Below are 19,343 nucleotides of genomic sequence, written 5' to 3' on the forward strand. Positions count from 1 at the left end.
TTAAGAGAGAAATAAAAAAACAATGTTTTTGAGCCGAACAAGTAAATTTTAGCGGTATGCTAGATGGTACAAAAATATTAGAATTTTAAACAATCATGTTCGGGTTCCACGTATGGGCGCCATTAAATTTATACTGTAGCATATTACGGGTAAAGAAAGGTGGTCGATGTTATTGAAACATTGAAAAGAGCACCAGCACGCAATATCTCCGGCCTTACTGCTCGTCGGTGGGTAGGTTTCTATGTGCTACAATGTCTCGGATACCACTGTGCCACATATAAATTCTTATCTTTGTAAACGCGTGCTGAGAATATCAAGACGGACAGATGTAGGGTGAAATGAAATTTGGGGAACAAAACAAAAGCTTATGTACTAGAGTAGGAAAGAAAAGATTATATGTCACACAGAAGAGAAGAAACTAAAAGGCAAGAACCAAGGGATCTCGTAGAATGCACCACAACAAAAGCCTTAAGCAACAAGATGTAGTGTTGCCAACATCGCCCACCCTACCACGGTCGAAACTGGAGAAATTCCTTACCGTCGTTAATGTGTCGACCCCTAATATGCCACCAACTAACCTTACCCGATTCTACGGGGAATCAAACAGATGAATTTTCGATCTTATTCAGAATTCATTATAATTTATTCCTAATTCAAAAGGGCAAGAATTCATTATTTAAATTTGATAAGCTTAAAAATAATAACATTATTGGAAAATCCTGGATTAATCTATAGAATTTTGAATTTTTAAATTGGACATTTAAATAATTTAGTAGGTAAAATCAATTTTTAGCAAAACTTTAATATTTAAATAAATATATAAAAAAGAATAGGTGAACAAAAATATTAAAGAGAAAAACAAACTGAATTTAACCGAGGAAAAAAAATAGTCGTAATTGTTGATTTTACTTATAAAGAAAGAAAGAGTTTATATATGTGATTTGCAATAATTCACCAGAAATTTTAGAAGTTTGGCAAATAACTTTTTCTCCGGACCAGTAAAAATCATTCTAATACACTTGAATATTTTCAGCAACATTTGTGGGGCAAAAATCAGGGTGATCATATCAAGAAAATTTAAAAATTGGATTTCATATCTCAGGCGAATTTGGCTTTCATTTAAATTAATATACGAGTAACTTAACGGGTTTAAGTCTTTAAAGTTTTATTGATATGGTCACCTTAACTTTAAACCAGATAATCATCAAAACAAAATACAAAAGAAATAAAATCACTTACATTATCGCCAGTTCACCGTCCCTCGCTGAAAGTACTTTCTTGAGTTACGTCGGCTGCGCTGCTGAAATTTTCTTCAAGTTCTTTTTGATGTGTTAAATTATGTTATGTTGCTGTGTAATCCAATTTTGATTTGAATGAGATGTGGCTATGAGAACAGGTGAATTACACTCAAATGTTAACAACAGAAATACCTCTGCAAGGTCATCATTCAACATTGCTTTTCGCTGCGGGCATAAAATGGGTGATGATGAATGATGAAATTTGAGGGCAATTGATTTGATGACAGTTTAAGAATGTTGAATGATAATTTTGCCAAAATAGCGGTATTATTTTCTTTTTCACTTTGAGCTATTTTCAAGTATTTAATCCTCTTCTCTTTGTTGTTTTAAATACTTTATAAAAAAATCAACAAAATATAACTAAAGGAAAATGAACAGGAAAAAAAACTTCTTTAACTTACTTCCTACATTTATAGAAATATTTTGTTCTTTTCTTTTTTTAATTTTTCCCCTCTAACTTATGCTAATTTTACCCGTTTTTTTTTCTTTTCGTTGATTTCTTTTTTTCGGGGATAACAAGAGGTCACAATACTCTCATTGATTCTTAATAAACCTTATTCCAGCGCACATTTGGACCGTCGATGTGGTCATTACCATGCACTAAGATGACACTTTCGAAGCACAGGAGGTGTTTCGGGACACTTTGGTCAAATCCATAGACCACCAAAACAGCAATATCAATACCACACACGTATCAAAAGTCTCGCTTTTCGAACAATTGCCGACACCCCCGGTGATGTGGAAGCTGCGACGGTCACGAATAACTAAGCAGTTTGGGAAATTCAAGTAATTGATATAGGTGCAGAATCAAAGTAAGGCGTGCAACAAAAAAATTGATGAGAATATATAGAGAGCCTAAATGAAACATAATAGCAATTAGGGAGAGATAATCATTATGGAGAGTTATGATTATTACCATTCAGGTCTGTAATATAGCAGTCGACAATTATCAATAGTGGTAATAATATCCAATAAATTTCTCCAAACTGATCCAATACAATGAGATGGGTATGCAATTAGCCATCAAATCTGTCCAAATTGTGAAATTATTAATTTAATAACCAAATGATTGTGAAAATGTTGCATAATACTCACTTGGTCAAAAATCGAATAAAAAAACACAATGGAAATACGGATTCCCCAAAGAAAAACTTTTCAATTATAAAATTTTGACGCTTTTGACTCTTGTTCGATAGCAATGATAGGGACAAAATGGCAGAGTAATCCCACAATTTGGCCCACGAAGGCTCGGTAACGCTTTGTACAAACGGCTGTCTTCCAGTTAAAAAAAAATTGGTACGAAACCAAATGAAAACGTCAGATGGGGTGTTATGGTTTCATTTTGACTAAGAAAAATCCTCCTAGGTGTTATAGGACACGGTGGCTGAGCCGGCTACTCGTCAGCAAAAGTGCAGGTTCATTTCACCAGAGGAAAATTCAGAAACTATAACATAAATATCTCGTGTTCAAAAGATAGTATTAATGGATAAATTTTTATAATCGGACTGACTAAACACCAAATATATGCATATATAGTAAAAAAAAGAATAAGGTCCAAGTCTAATGTAAGTCCGTCGGTCGGAGCCGCCCTCCCCCTTCGCTTTTTAACAAACCAGCGACCTATGTATCGCCTAGGGCTCCAAAACTTTATAAGCGATATCCTGATCAAGAATAAATCTGTCCAAAATGTCTACTTAGTCTGTTGGTCAAATGACCAAACAGTTTTCATGACCCATTCTTCCCCATTGCCACCAATTCATCAACACCCCTACATCAACCGAGTATAGTGCAACCTACTCCGACGGCATTTTAGTAACTTTGTTCAAAATGAAACATAAATATAGCTCGATTTCATACAAATCATAATTCAAAATTGCTTTATTGATGTAATGTTAGTTTTTGGTTGAACAAGATATAATAAAAATAGAAAAAAAAAATAAAATATATGGGAGATGTAGAAAAAACATACTATTTCCAAAATACTCTTATATTGAAATGAACATGTAACAAAATATTTCAGTTTAACATCTCTTAAAGCTAAGCCTAACTTACCCCTCTCAAAACAGTGCTGTTTTATATATGAAAGAATTGTTCTCACTCTTTGTCGTATTAATTCTCATGTTGTATGATTGTACATAAGAGTGAGGTGAGAAAAATTGGAAAAATAAAATTATGACAAAAGAAACTAAATTATTTAATCAAGTATAATTAATCACATTACTTATTCAATACAAAATCATAAATTCGATTATATTACTTTTGTTTATTTATATTTATATATGTGTGTATATATATAGTTATATATTTTTTTGTTTTTTTTGCTTAGTATATTTCATGAATCATTCGAGGTTATGTAGAGCAGGGAACCAGTATCACTCTCTCACATCGGCATTATTTCTTGTCGTCAGCTATTGTTGTTGTTATTTATTATATAGTTACTTTACTTATTTATTTTTGTTTTTTTCAATTTATGCGGTGGTAGGGAGAAAACAAAAATCTCGAGTCACTGTGGACCGTTGTAATTTTTGTTTGCTGTTCAGCACTATAGCTATATAATGTTGTTTTACAGGTTGGTGTAATGTATACTCTTTTTTTGTATTGTTTTACTTTTAGCATTAAGATTTTTTTTTGAGTTTTAATATTTTGCTTTTACATGATTTAGTTATTTCTTTTTTTTTTTTTGGTAGCGGCTTTATTTTTGCCGATATAACTTTATAAATTGTTGCTCATGTTAGAAAGAATATGTATATATATATATATATATATATATGATATGTTGTTTTTAATATTTTTTTTTGTGTCGCAAAATCCATAAACGATTCGTATGTTCCGGTTCAACATATCCACATTATTTTATTTAATTCTTTGATATGCCATAGTAATCCACTTTTACTATCATTAGGATTTTCATGTTTGTGGGTATTTTTTTGTCTCTGTATTATTTTAGCGAGAATAAATTAATTCCGCGATTGGTTACAGACATTCCTTTTTCAACTCTGACTCGAGCTCTTCTCGTTCAACCAAAAACTAAAAAGCGTGCCGGTTCTCTCTTTCGATCAGTCACCTCCAACAACCCACTGAACAGTCATTTTTACCATAATTTACACTGTTGTATTTGACGATGTTGGGTGAAATGATCGTTAATTTCAATACATTCATACAAAAATAACCCAAATATTAATAAAAATGAATTAAATAAAATTGATCTAATATGCTAATATAAAAAAAGATGAACTGATTCATAAATTATAGATTCTTATACGAAAATTATTAATTTGTTGATACGGATACGCAACACGCTCGCACCCGTCGATACTCAGTATGGAACGTGTGCGTAAAAAAAAGGTATCCGGAACTAACGTGAGGCTTCGACCCACGAAATAGTAGGAACATTTACTTCTCAACAATATTCGTAGCCGGGAATATATCTTTACCGTGATAAATACCCATGACCTTTCCGTCCAGTCCTGACAGTTTGTACAATGAGTTCCCAAGAACATCCACGATTATGCATTTAACATGGCTAGGACCATGTTTCGAATTAAACCCATCACTCTTCTTACTGAGTCTAAAATTTCTCCTAAATACAACTTGTCCCTTCCTAAAAATATTCCGTGCACGTAAATTATAATTCCTGGCTGAACGATCATGTGCAATTCTTAAATTATCGTAAACCTTATCTCTAATCAATTGCAACCGGTCGCCCTTATCAATAATGTGGACATCAGTGTCTTTAATGGAACCAAGATTTCTCAAGAAATTGTAAGTACTGGCGTGTTGTGCCATATTGGTACCAAATACAGCATAGTATGGTGATAGCCCTATTGAACTGTGGTGAGTACTTCGTAGAGCGAAAGCGACATCGCTCATATGTTGGTCCCAGTTACGCTGATCCTTGCTGATAAAGGATCTTATCATTTGCAGTACCGATCTGTTGACCCTTTCTGCAGCGTTTGACTGCGGTGCATATAAGGCAGTACGTATGTGCTTAATTCCATATTGTTTCAGGAAATGCTGGAAAACCTCAGAAACAAATTGTTTTCCGTTGTCGGAATGCACCCATTCGGGCACACCAAAGATGCGAAAAATTCCACGCTCCAAAAAATCTATCACCTTCGCAGCAGTGGCCGATCGCATTGGTTCTAAAAACACAAATTTACTAAAATGATCTAAGCAAACGAAAATGAATGTATTACCATCTCTGCTCCGCGGATATGGTCCCATAAAATCTATATATAGCCTTTGAAAGGCTCTCTCGGTCACCAGTTGCTGACCCATTAGAGGCCTTTTAAATGAATTAGACGTCTTGTTCAACATACAAATATCGCATGTTTTAACTATTGCCTGCATATTTTTCACCATACCTGGCCAATAATATTTTTCGCGTAAGCGCGACAGCGTCTTATGGATACCGCCATGTCCAGAAGATGGTGAGAAATGAGCAGCTATGACTAGTTCCTCCCGAAGTTCGACGGGAACCCATAACTTCCAGGCTCTATCATCTTCAATTATATCGCCTGTAGCAAAACCGTCTCTTTTATAAATGAATCCCTCCGACACGCAGAGATCGGGAGTTTTCCCGCCATCTTCATTAATACTATTTCGTAGACGTGAATATTCCTCACTCCCAAAATATGGACTCCCCAAATCAATATCAAGAAGCCTAGAGTTCGTCAACACCTCCTCCATATACGAACGTGATAATGCGTCAGCAACAACATTTAAGGAACCCTTATGATGTTGAATATCAAATTGGAAGGCTTGGAGCTTTAAACTCCACCTCGCAAGCCTGCCTGACAAATCGGACCGGCTCATCAGCCACTTTAAGCTTGAGTGGTCAGTGATGATGGTAAATGGTAGGCCTTCGATATAGGGACGGAACTTTTTTACACCCAGTACAGCTGCATAACACTCAAGTTCCGTCACACTATAATTACGTTGCGCCTTATTCAACTTAGCCGACATAAACGCGATGGGATGTTCCTCACCATCATCATCTACTTGAAACAACACACCACCCACTCCAAGAACCGATGCATCACACTGCACAAAAAATCTACGGCTGAAGTCTGGATTCACCAGAACTGGTGCGGATGTAAGAGAATCCTTGAGAGACTCAAACGACAGTTTGGCTTCGTCTGTCAAAGAAAAATTCTTTATGCGATCCTTTACCAAACAATCATGTAGCGGAGCCGCCATCGTGGCATAATCCCGAATAAAACGGCGATACCAACCGCACATTCCTAGGAATCGGCGGAGCTGCTTTGGAGTGCTAGGAATTGGGAAATTCCTCACAGCTTCCACTTTCGCTGTGTCAGTTCCAATGCACCCGTCTCCAACAACAAATCCCAGGTACCGCACCTCTTTCTGGCAATATTTGCTTTTTTTTTCCAAATTTATTGTAAGACCTGCGTTGCCTAAAAGGCCTGCCACTTCCTGTAGGAGATCAAGATGCTCGTCGAATTCAGCAGATACCACTAAAAGCTCATCGAGGTAGACGAAGACATTTTCTCTAATGGATGCAGGGATAACTTTATCCATTAGGCGACACATCCGCTGGGCAGCATTGCAGAGCCCAAAAGGCATAACCGTGTACTGGTACAATGGCCGCCCAGGGACTGTAAATGCCGTCTTCTCCCTCGATTTCGCTTCTAATGGTATCTGCCAAAAAGCGTCCTTAAGGTCAATTCCTGAGATATATTTCGTATTCTGCAGCCTACTGAGAATGCCCTCTATATGTGGAAGGGGGTACGCGTCTTTTATAGTCCTGGCGTTCACTTTTCTGGCATCAAGGCATAGTCTAGTTTTAGATTCCTTACGCACTAATGTCACCGGCGAACTCCAACTACTATTACTTGGTTCGATCACCCCTAAAGCTAGCATATCGTCTAGTTTCTCATACAAGAGTTTCTGTACGGCTGGCGAAACGGGGTAATGCCGTTGCTTCATAGGAATTTCCTCATTAGTTACCTAATTAATATGTTGCTCCAAGTGTGTTCGACCAAGACCAAGTACAGAAAATGATGGAAATTTGCTTTTAACCTCAGTCAAGCGAGTCCATTGTTCCCTCGTTAAAGTATGTAAATTACCTTCCTCACAGGATGCCTCAGAAATAGGAACGCAAGAGACTATCGCCCTTGAGCAATTCCTCATACCTTAAGTTAAAGGACCCACCACTGCCAGCTGAAACGCACGCCAAAATCCTATACCGAAATAACATTCTTGCTCCAAGTCCGGTACTATCAAAAAATCCAAATTCTTTGTCCGATTGTCCCATACAACTGGCAAGGTAATAACACCCTCCACAATCACTTTTCCGCCATTTGCCGTTCTTACTGTCTGATCACTTAATTTAACAACCCGATTTTCTAATCCACGTAAAAATTCTTTGGCGTTTCTACCAATACAACATGCCCCTGCTCCCGAGTCCAACAAAGCAATAACTTTTTTGCCCCCTACTGTCGCCTCCGCAAAAAATCTATTATCGTTCCCTAAGGTCACTACCGTTTCAACAATCATTTTCCTGGCTTTCCTCCACATCCTCGACTTCTCCCGCAATTTACCAATTTTACGATAAGATTTACTATTATTTTTCAATTCCTCCGCAAATATTCTTGCTCTGGCTAATTCGTACTCCTGTTTCCTAATATGAAGTGGCTTTAAACATGTCTGAGACCGGATCTTCTCCTCCACATAATCATCCGCCTTTCTCGCCATTATTGTAACTGGTTCTGATTTTCCGGGATATTCGTCTTCTGACGGAGGTTTCCCGCCATCTCAGCCACCTGAACGTTTTTTGGAACGAATTCACAAAAGGAGTCGTCTTTCCCGCATGAAAAACATTTCATCTCGTTAAATGTTGATCGACAAATATCCTGTTTAACATCTTGTGCGTTCTTCCGATAAAAATCCCCAGGCATCCCACATGTGAAACAGATTTAAATGAAAAGGTGGCAAGCAATAACGCTCGACAACATTCATATCAGGAGGTCTCTGTACGGACCCGCTTGAATTACATTTAGATGATAAATCGTATGATTTTGAGAAGTGTCTAGGGTTAGGAGAGCTGGAACAGGAAAAATTTGTCCGCTGTCTATCACGAATTGCCAATGCATCAACATTCGGACTATCTTCATCCCCTATTCTGGAGTTGGATAAGCTAAGCTCACTCACAGGTTTTGTCCTCTGTCGGCTATCTCTTACCAACTTCTCCGCTCTCTTGCACTCACGTCTCAATTCCTTGATAGAACCCACCGTCGAAGCGAATATGAGACTAGCAATATTACTCCTAAGATTACCCCTTACAATTTGTACCAATTCATTCTCTGGGATTTTCTTTTGCAGCCGAAATGTTAAATTGTGAATTTCGGTATAAAACTCCTCAAAAGTTTCCCCAGGTTGCTGCTTCCTAGCTATTATCCCACGAATTATCTCATAATCCGATTCCGAAGACTTAAAATGGGTCAATAACTCCTTTTTCAGTGCGAAATAGTCAAAGTCGACCTGGTCGGCGTGGTCCTCCAAGACCTGCCAGTACCATTTAGCTGCACCACCCGTATCTAAACAATGAAAATCACTAAATAGCTGCTCATGTTTAATGTTATACTGTTGACGTAACTTCTCAATGCGAAAAAGAAAACTCTCAACAGTCATATCTCCCAGTCCCATCGAACTTAACATGCCATCTATCTAAGTCTACTGGTTTCCTGTTGCCAAGTTCTCTCTCACTATAGGATAATCCCAGACCCTCCCACCTACCCCGATTGGTAGTGTGTCCTCTTGTCCGACTAGGGGAGGATTCTCCTCTCGTTGGGGTTCGGTCCTGCTCAACATTAGCCCCCAGTTCCTCTCCCGAACTCTGTCGACCTGCTACCTGTTCATCTGGAGTTGAACTAGCAGCCAACTGTCCCAATCGAGAACCACTTGACGCCTTCTCCACTTCTGCCACACGCTGGCTAAGTGATGTCATTTCCCCGCGCATCTGTCGAAGCTCTGCCATATAGTCCGTCATAAGTCTATTCTGCTGAGAAATCATTGCCATTATCTGAGCTAAAGATCCATCCTGTCTTTCGACACCCGCCGGTAACTCCGTACGCTCCTCACTGTCAGACATATTCGATATTCTTTCTGACTTACGCGAAAACTTAGGGATGAATCGTTCGGGCTAAGAACTACTTCGTCGGTGATCCTAACTGTTGAATCGACTGAACCGTCCGATGGCCTACCAAAAATTGCTTCAGCACACCTGTTCAAATAATCAGTCGGAACAAAATCAACGGGTCTAACGATACCAGTATCGATCTGGTTAAAGATATATCCGACTATTTGGTTTTCCAACGCGCGAGAAACACTTCGAGTTATCCGCCTATCTTGCGAGAGAATACCAGGAAATGGACGTTCCGGGTCCTCTTTGTTTTCCATATATGAAAACACCCAAGTCTGTCAAAAATATGTAAGTCAAATCTCGTATCTTAAAAAGGCAAAAGAAAAATAATAATAATAATAAAGAAAATGACAATAATAATGTAATTGTATGTAAGGTATAATTCCCAGCAATGTATAATTATATTTCGGCTGATGTTTTAGGTGTTGATGAAATGGTTTTATAGCATAAGAAAGTCAAATGAGTATAAAAAGAACAAAAATCCCCACTTATATAAACACAAACCTACATAGTCAAAAACTAGACACAACTTAGCAAAATCACCAACTGTGTTTTATGAAAAGGTTGTCCAGTAGCATCTAAACCCCTGAGTTCCCAAGAAAACATTCCAAGACACATAGTGGCACTGGAGATTTCCTTAATTAAAATAACCCCCAGGCAGAAATACTCAATTTGACAAGCTACAATGAGCCATATACAAAGCAGCACTTCTACACACGTAACACATGTCCAAAGTCCTATTGAAGACCCTATACCGATCTACAATGTACCTTTGACTCAAAAATTAGACAATACAAATGTTAAGGTATCCGGTCGTTGGGCGCCATATGTTATGGTTTCATTTTGACTAAGAAAAATCCTCCTAGGTGTTATAGGACACGGTGGTTGAGCCGGCTACTCGTCAGCAAAAGTGCAGGTTCATTTCACCAGAGGAAAATTCAGAAACTATAACATAAATATCTCGTGTCCAAAAGATAGTATTAATGGATAATTTTTTATAATCGGACTGACTAAACACCAAATATATGCATATATAGTAAAAAAAAGAATAAGGTCCAAGTCTAATGTAAGTCCGTCGGTCGGAGCCGCCCTCCCCCTTCGCTTTTTAACAAACCAGCGACCTATGTATCGCCTAGGGCTCCAAAACTTTATAAGCGATACCCTGATCAAGAATAAATCTGTCCAAAATGTCTACTTAGTCTGTTGGTCAAATGACCAAACAGTTTTCATGTCCCATTCTTCCCCATTGCCACCAATTCATCAACACCCCTACATCAACCGAGTATAGTGCAACCTACTCCGACGGCATTTTAGTAACTTTGTTCAAAATGAAACATAAATATAGCTCGATTTCATACAAATCATAATTCAAAATTGCTTTATTGATGTAATGTTAGTTTTTGGTTGAACAAGATATAATAAAAATAGAAAAAAAAAAAAAAATATATGGGAGATGTAGAAAAAACATACTATTTCCAAAATACTCTTATATTGAAATGAACATGTAACAAAATATTTCAGTTTAACATCTCTTAAAGCTAAGCCTAACTTACCCCTCTCAAAACAGCGCTGTTTTATATATGAAAGAATTGTTCTCACTCTTTGTCGTATTAATTCTCATGTTGTATGATTGTACATAAGAGTGAGGTGAGAAAAATTGGAAAAATAAAATTATGACAAAAGAAACTAAATTATTTAATCAAGTATAATTAATCACATTACTTATTCAATACAAAATCATAAATTCGATTATATTACTTTTGTTTATTTATATTTATATATGTGTGTATTTATATAGTTATATATTTTTTTGTTTTTTTTTTTGCTTAGTATATTTCATGAATCATTCGAGGTTATGTAGAGCAGGGAACCAGTATCACTCTCTCACATCTGCATTATTTCTTGTCGGCAGCTATTGTTGTTGTTATTTATTATATAGTTACTTTACTTATTTATTTTTGTTTTTTCAATTTATGCGGTGGTAGGGAGAAAACAAAAATCTCGAGTCACTGTGGACCGTTGTAATTTTTTTTTTTTGCTGTTCAGCACTATAGCTATATGATGTTGTTTTACAGGTTGGTGTAATGTATACTCTTTTTTGTATTGTTTTACTTTTAGCATTAAGATTTTTTTTGAGTTTTAATATTTTGCTTTTACATGATTTATTTATTTTTTTTTTTGGTAGCGGCTTTATTTTTGCCGATATAACTTTATAAATTGTTGATCATGTTCGAAAGAATATGTATATATATATATGATATGTTTTTTTATTTTTTTTTTGTCGCAAAATCCATAAACGATTCGTATGTTCCGGTTCAACATATCAACATTATTTTATTTAATGTTGGGTGAAATGATCGTTAATTTCAATACATTCATACAAAAATAACCCAAATATTAATAAAAATGAATTAAATAAAATTGATCTAATATGCTAATATAAAAAAAGATGAACTGATTCATAAATTATAGATACTTATACGCAAATTATTAATTTGTTGATATGGATACGCAACAGGGGCTATATTCCATGTAAAAAAACATAAAAACCCGACTCGAAAAGAAATATAATTCCCTCCCCCAAATAATGGTGGAAGCGCCACTACAAATGTTTGATAAATACTTAAAACAAGGAAAAAATCGTTGGGCTGTGGAAAATTTCCAAAACATAATAAAATTTAACTACAAACAAATAATTTCTTTGCACTACAAATAAGTTAAAAATAAGTTGTTTTGCTAGGACATCTTAAATTTACAAATAAAAAAACTATTAACAATGTGAACGTAGTATGAGTCTACGTTCACAATGTGCTTGAAATCTTTCGTTTTCGAGAATTTTGCCTTTCATTACAAAGGTGAGATATCAAATAATATACACATTCACATCATAAGCCTAGTTCTAAGATCGCGTTTTCGCGCGAAAAACTGTTATACTCCATACAAAAAACGTTTGCGCGGAATAAATGCGAAATCTTTGTTTTGAACATTTTCAAACATATATTTATACAACCCTGGATTTTTCGCACGAAAAAATAGGCAGGCATATTATTTCGCATAAATAAATTAACATCCCTGGGTTTGAGACCCTATTTACGGAGATAGATGAAGATATTCGTTTTTCGCAGAAACGAACTGACGTGGTATTTTGTAATTCAAAAATTACAACACAATTTTTACAAAAAAAGATGGTAGATTTATTTTTTCTTTTTGACACGTCTACAAATATTTTCTAACTAACTCAAAAAATATGTATTGGAAAATTAAGGCAAGCAACAAAAATGCAATGCCTACTAGATTCTCTTGCAAAATTCAAACATTAAAACAGAAATATATTATGCTAGCATACTTGACAAGAAAGGTAATGTTAAAACTACTTTGTTAAAATATTTAGTTTGGTTTGATTATAATAAAGTTACATGAATACAAACACAAATAAGAAAATTCAAATATAAGGTTACTTGATGAAAATTGAAATTTTAATATTTAAAATATAATTATAATGGCCAGTTTCTCATCCTCCGATTAATTTTAACCGGTGGATAGACCACCGGTTAGTAAAATTTTTGTATGGAATCAGCTGTTTTATCGACACGATAAATAATACCAAGACATTGAGAAACTGGCCCTAAGTATAATAAAAATAATGGAGCCACCACAGTACCCCCTCCCTAGTGTTAACGAAATTTAAACACCAGGTGCAAATGATACTGTTTTTCCGGATCGCAACTTCATTGGTGATGTTGAATTTGATTGTTTATTGCTTGTACCTTCTGAGATTTTTGCTGATTGCGATTCATTTAGTAGATATGCAGGTTTGAGCCGATCTATTGATATGACTTTTTCATTTTGTCCGTATCTAATCTTGAATATCTTGCTGGTACGTGAAATAACCTGAAATGGTCCTTCATAGGGAGGCTGCAATGGTTTACGCACTGCGTCACAAAAACATGTGAACAATTCATAAGATCCATTGGAACAAAAACATTTTGGTTGCCAAGTCTCAGACCTAGTGTTGGTCTCACTCTCTGCATAGCATCTCGAAATTCGTCAACCCAATTGTCCGAGTGTTTGGAGTTGACAGCTTCAAATATTTCACCAGGTAGTTTTAAATTGGTCCCAAAGACCATTTCAGCAGAAGAAAATCCAATATCTTGAATAACAGCTGAATGTAAACCCAACATAACTACTGGGAGAATTTGTACCCAATTTTGTGACTTATATGATTTAATAGCGGTCTTCATTGTTCGATACCATCTTTCAACTTGGCCGATGCTTTGTGGATGATATGGTGTAGTGTGAATAATATCTACACCTAACAAACGCGAAAATTCCCGAAACAAGGCGGATTCAAATTGTCTTCCTTGGTCTGTTGTTATACGCGATGGAACGCCATAGCGAGAAACCCATCCGGACAAAAATGCAGAAGCGACGGTAGGAGCTGTTATGTCAGGCAAAGGAATAGCCTCGGCCCATCTGGTGAATCTGTCAATACAAGTGAGAACATACCTGAAGTTTTGACATAAGGGCAACGGACCAACCAAGTCAATGCTGATATTTCTGAAACGTTCTGTTGGTGGTTTGAAATCCCCAAGAGGACTTTTTACATGTCGATTAATTTTTGCTTTCTGACAAGGGACACAACATTTTGTCCACATGTGTAGATCCTTGGAAATTGATGGCCAAACAAAACGTGATTTAATCAAATTTATTGTTGCCCTGATTCCTGGATGAGAAATTCCATGGAGTGATTCAAAGAGTGCTGTACGAAAACTTATAGGAATATAGGGTCGTATTGCTTTTGTTGATATATCACAATATACTTCAATATTTGAACCAGGGACCGCTATCTTTTTTAATACAAGCGATGTATTTCCATTTAAAAGTTGTCGTAATTCTGCATCAGCTCCTTGCACACTAGCTAAATCATTATAATTCAAGGGTGACGGCAATGATATAGCATCCATTCGTGACAAAGCGTCGGCAACAGTATTATATTTTCCAGAAACGTGTCTTATGTCAACGGTATGTTGACCTATAAAATCGAGGTGGCGTAATTGTCGCGGAGATGCCTTTTCTGGTTTTTGCTTAAAAGCATATATAAGTGGCTTATGGTCAGTGCAGATAAAAAACTCTCTTCCCTGTAAAAAATATTGGAAGTGTTTCAGCGTCGAATATGCGGCAAGAAGTTCCCTGTCGTATGCACTGTATTTCATTTGAGCAGAGCTCAACTTCTTTGAATAAAATGCAATAGGCTCCCACTTACCATCAATAAACTGTTGCAATACTCCACCCATTCCTGAATCTGAGGCATCAATCCAGAGAGACGTTGGAGCATTAATTTTCGGATGAACCAGCAGAGTTGCATTCGCTAAAGTAGTCTTGCATTGCTCAAAAGCAAGAATTAAGTCTTTGGTCCATTCAATCTTGGTGTTTTTTGCTTTCTTGTTTCCGGAACAGATGGCGTGAAGTTTTGATTGCTGTTGAGCTGCATTAGGAATGAATCGTCTATAAAAATTAACCATTCCTAACAATTCTTAATTCTTTTTCGGTCTCTGGCAACTTATAATTTTTTATAACTTCAACGCGCGATGGGAGTGGTTTAATGCCATTGCTGTTGACCAAATATCCCAAAAACTCGACTTCAGCAGCTCCTAGTACTGATTTGGAATAATTGATAGTAACACCAAATTCACGAAACCGCAGAAACAATTTATTAAGATGTTCCAAATGCTCTTCTTTGTTGTCTGACGCAATTAGAATATCGTCAATATATGCATAACAAAAGTCCAAACCTTGTATGACCTCATTTATAAAACGTTGAAAAGACTGCGCTGCGTTACATAACCCGAATCCCATTCGGGGAAATTCAAATAATCCGAAAGGGGTTATAATGGCAGTCTTGGGAATATCTGATTCTTCAACAGGTATCTGATGGTACGCTTTTACTAGGTCGACTTTACTGAAAATCTTTTTACCGCTCAACAAGTGCCCAAAATCGTGAATGTGGGGAACTGGGTAGCGGTCGGGAATGGTAACAGCATTTAAACGGCGATAATCGCCACATGGACGCCACTCCCCGTTAGACTTCTGAACCAAATGCAATGGACTTGCCCAAGAACTTTTTGAAGGACGACATATGCCCTGCTTTAGCTTCAAATCGAACTCACGTAAAATTCCAAGTAAATTCTCGTTTGAGGCCAAGGCGTAGACAAAGTTTCTTGTCAGGTTTCCGTTTCTCCATGGAACTTGCCGGGAAAACAGATACATCGGCGCCAGTATCGATGAGAAACTCGTATTTTAAGTTCGTATCACGAACGAAAAGGCGACATATCTCCCGGCAGTCCCCGTCACCGAAGACGTGGTGCCTTCTAGTTTTCCGAGTTGGATACAAACGAGCAAGGCTGAACACATTTTGTAGCTCGTTCTCGAAATTTGTAATGGTACCAACAAAATGGCTTTTCACTCGACTTACCCTGTGATCTGCCTCTTGATTTGGAACGATTTCTTGGATGACTTGAAAGGAGTTCAATCTTCTTTGTTAGTTCTTCGATTTTGGCATCCAAATCTTGTATTTGTGTCATTTTCGGTGCCATTCGAGATGATATTGTATTTACATCCCATGATTCAGAAGTATCGGAAATTTGCTTGAGTTTGCCTCGGTAGTCGTTGCATCCACAAAGATTTTAAGAGTCCATCCGAGACTTTCCTAGATGCAAGACAAATCATCTCACGGAGTAATGTTGAGGGCTTTTTATCTCCCAGTTCCATTTCACACAACAGACGCTTCAGCCGTTTTTCCTCAGAATCCATGAAACGTTCTTGAATACTTCTCTTCAAGGTTTCGTACATCTCCGTTTCGGGTGGATTTAATATTAAGTCGCTTACCTCAGAAAGAACGTTTGCATCAATGGCTCCAACAATAGTATGAAATTTGGTTGAATCCGATGTTATTCCAGATGTAATGAATTGACTTTCAACTTGCTTGAACCAAATCGCCGGGTTATTTCGCCAGAATGGTGGAATTTTCACAGATACACGGGAAATTTCAACCGCTCCTGTTGGTATCGGGTCGTCCAAAATAGAATTCATCGATATATTTCCCTGAGCCATTGGTGGAGACATTCCCGCTACCAGTTCTTCTTGATTGTCTCGGTTTTCGTTCTCTACTCTAGGATTTCGAACTGGAGAACGAAACATCTTTTTATAATTCGATCGTTTGTCGGGGTCACCAATTGACGTGGTATTTTGTAATTCAAAAATTAAAACACAAATTTTACAAAAAAAGATGGTAGATTTATTTTTTCTTTTTAACACGATTTAACAAATATTTTCTAACTAACTCAAAAAATATGTATTGGAAAATTAAGGCAAGCAACAAAAATGCAATGCCTACTAGATTCTCTTGCAAAATTCAAACATTAAAACAGAAATATATTATGCTAGCACACTTGACAAGAAAGGTAATGTTAAAACTACTTTGTTAAAATATTTAGTTTGGTTTGATTATAATAAAGTTACATGAATACAAACACAAATAAGAAAATTCAAATCTAAGGTTACTTGATGAAAATTGAAATTTTAATATTTAAAATATAATTATAAGTATAATAAAAATAATGGAGCCACCACAGAACTTAGTACTAAGCATTAGCGAAATCTTTGTTTTGAGCATTTTCAAAGTCATATATATATATACATATTATTTCGCATAAATAAGTTAACATCCCTGGGTTTGAAACCCTATTTACGGAGATAGATGAAGATATTCGTTTTTCGCAGAAACGAACTTAGTACTAAGCAATAGTGTGAAAATAGTATAGAAGTACGTCCTCATTGTAATCTTACTTTTTCGAGATTTACAAATAGCATTTTCATATTAATACTATGTTCACATTATGCCCGATGTCTACTTACAATGGATTTCAGTTCAAATATATACGAATTTCATTAGTTTTTCAACAAAATCCACTGCACTGTCATGCACAATTCGTGATCACATCATGGAGTTTTTACGAACAAAATGCAATTGTTTGCTCCAATTTTAATATGAACAAATGTTATATACGGTACTATGTTCGATGTTCGCGTTGAAAATTCCGCGGTTAGATTATTAAAATAGTGAGATTAAAAGCGGATGATTGAACTCAATTGATACATAGGCATTGTCTTTTACATCTGATGGGAACGTAGAATCATACTACGTTCACATTGTTAATAGTTTTTTTATTTGTAAATTTAAGCTGTCCTAGCAAAATAACTTATTTTTAACTTATTTGTAATGCAAAGAAATTATTTATTTGTAGTTAAATTTTATTATGTTTTGGAAATTTTCCATAGCCCAATGATTTTTTCCTTGTTTTAAGCAGGGATCCGGAGCGGTCCATTATTTTCGCTCCGCTCCGCTCCCGCTCCGGAGAAAAAAAAACCGCTCCGAGAAAAAAAATCGCTCCGCTCCTGTTCGAGAAAATTATAGTACAAACACTGTATTATGTGTTCAATTGAGTTTTATTTTATTTAGAAAAATCGGGCGGTACATATATGGGAGCTATAGCTAAATCTGAACCGATTTCGATGATTTTTTCGGTTGATAAATAAGGGTTTTATGACCTCATTTGGCAAAATCGGGCGATACATATATATGGGACCTATATTTAAATCTGAACCGATTTCGATGAAATTTTCAGACTTAAAGGGTGATAGAGAAGATTATTTTGTGCTAAATTTGACGACGATCGGTTAGTAAAAAAGTGCAACGTGACCCCATTTCTCGAAATAGGGCAATACATATATATGGGAGCTATATCTAAATTTGATCCGATTTCTTCCAAATTCAATAGCGTTCGTCCTTGTGCCCAAAAAAACTCCCTGTACCAAACTTCATCAAAATCGGTTAATAATTGCGACCGGAATCCTGTGAACAACAAATACATGGACAGACGGACGGATGGACGGACGGACACCAAGCGCTTGATCGACTCAGGAGGTGATTCTGAATCGATCGGTATATATTTTATGGGGTCTAAAATCAATATTTTTGGTAGGCACATTTTTTGGCAGATCAAACTTAATATACCCTAACCACTATGTGGTTTAGGGTATAATGAATTTAAAACAATGTGTTGAAACATTTTATTAATTTTGAAAATTTTTTCAGAAATATTAAATCCATTTTGACTTCATTAAAACGAAATTTTCATTCATGTTAGGATACACATTTTTATGTCGAATCACTTTGCTATAAGGACAAACAGACTTCATTGAAAAGTTTAGAGACTTTTAGACAAGGAAAAAACTTTATTTCAGAGAAATACGTCTTCTATTCTAAGCAAAATTCGTATTCGTATTTTAAGCATGTGAAATATTTGGCCTCCCAACAATATTCTTTGCGGTGCACCATCTACTATTTAATATGTGATAGAAACCAAATTTATGAAAATAGACCAAATTCTGTTTGGTCCGACCATCAGACCAAATTTAAAAATTAGAAATCTTTTGGACCAATTTTGGTCCGAGCGGACCAAAACGGCAATGCTGATTGGAATTGAAAGTCTATACACAGAGTAGAAGTAACTACCCTCCGAAAGTTTTTTTTTTGTTTTGCTACAGACGTAGAGAAGAGGTTTTGTTATATTTGTAATGTGTGTGTGTATGTTTATGTTTATGTTTGCAACAACCTCCATCGGAATCAGTCCGTGGTATACCTACGAATATTCTTACTCAGATCTAGTGTTACCTAATTTCGCTTTTTTCCCCTTTATTGTAAAAATACATTTTCGAACAGCGTTTTTAAGAAATGTTCGTTCTCAAAAAAGTAGATAACATGCAATAATACAAATCAAGTCATTATTTTTCAATGTGAGAAAAAATTAAAATAAATGTAT

The 19,343-nt window shown here is 36.1% G+C and overlaps 1 long non-coding RNA gene across 2 annotated transcripts in view; it reads left to right on the forward strand.

Annotated features, from left to right (window-relative positions):
* Window positions 1-2,449, forward strand: part of LOC142223461 (uncharacterized) — a 12,857-nt gene extending 10,408 nt beyond the window's left edge. The window contains exon 2 of one of the 2 annotated variants that reach the window (XR_012718743.1): window positions 1,862-2,449. This is a non-coding gene — a long non-coding RNA (uncharacterized LOC142223461). Of the gene's footprint in view, window positions 1-1,818 lie in introns of both variants that reach the window. The other variant, XR_012718742.1, reaches the window with a different exon arrangement.
* Window positions 2,450-19,343: the final 16,894 nt, after the last annotated feature.

The sequence above is a fragment of the Haematobia irritans genome, chromosome 2 (genome assembly GCF_050003625.1).
Source record: "Haematobia irritans isolate KBUSLIRL chromosome 2, ASM5000362v1, whole genome shotgun sequence".
Lineage (NCBI taxonomy): Eukaryota > Metazoa > Arthropoda > Insecta > Diptera > Muscidae > Haematobia > Haematobia irritans.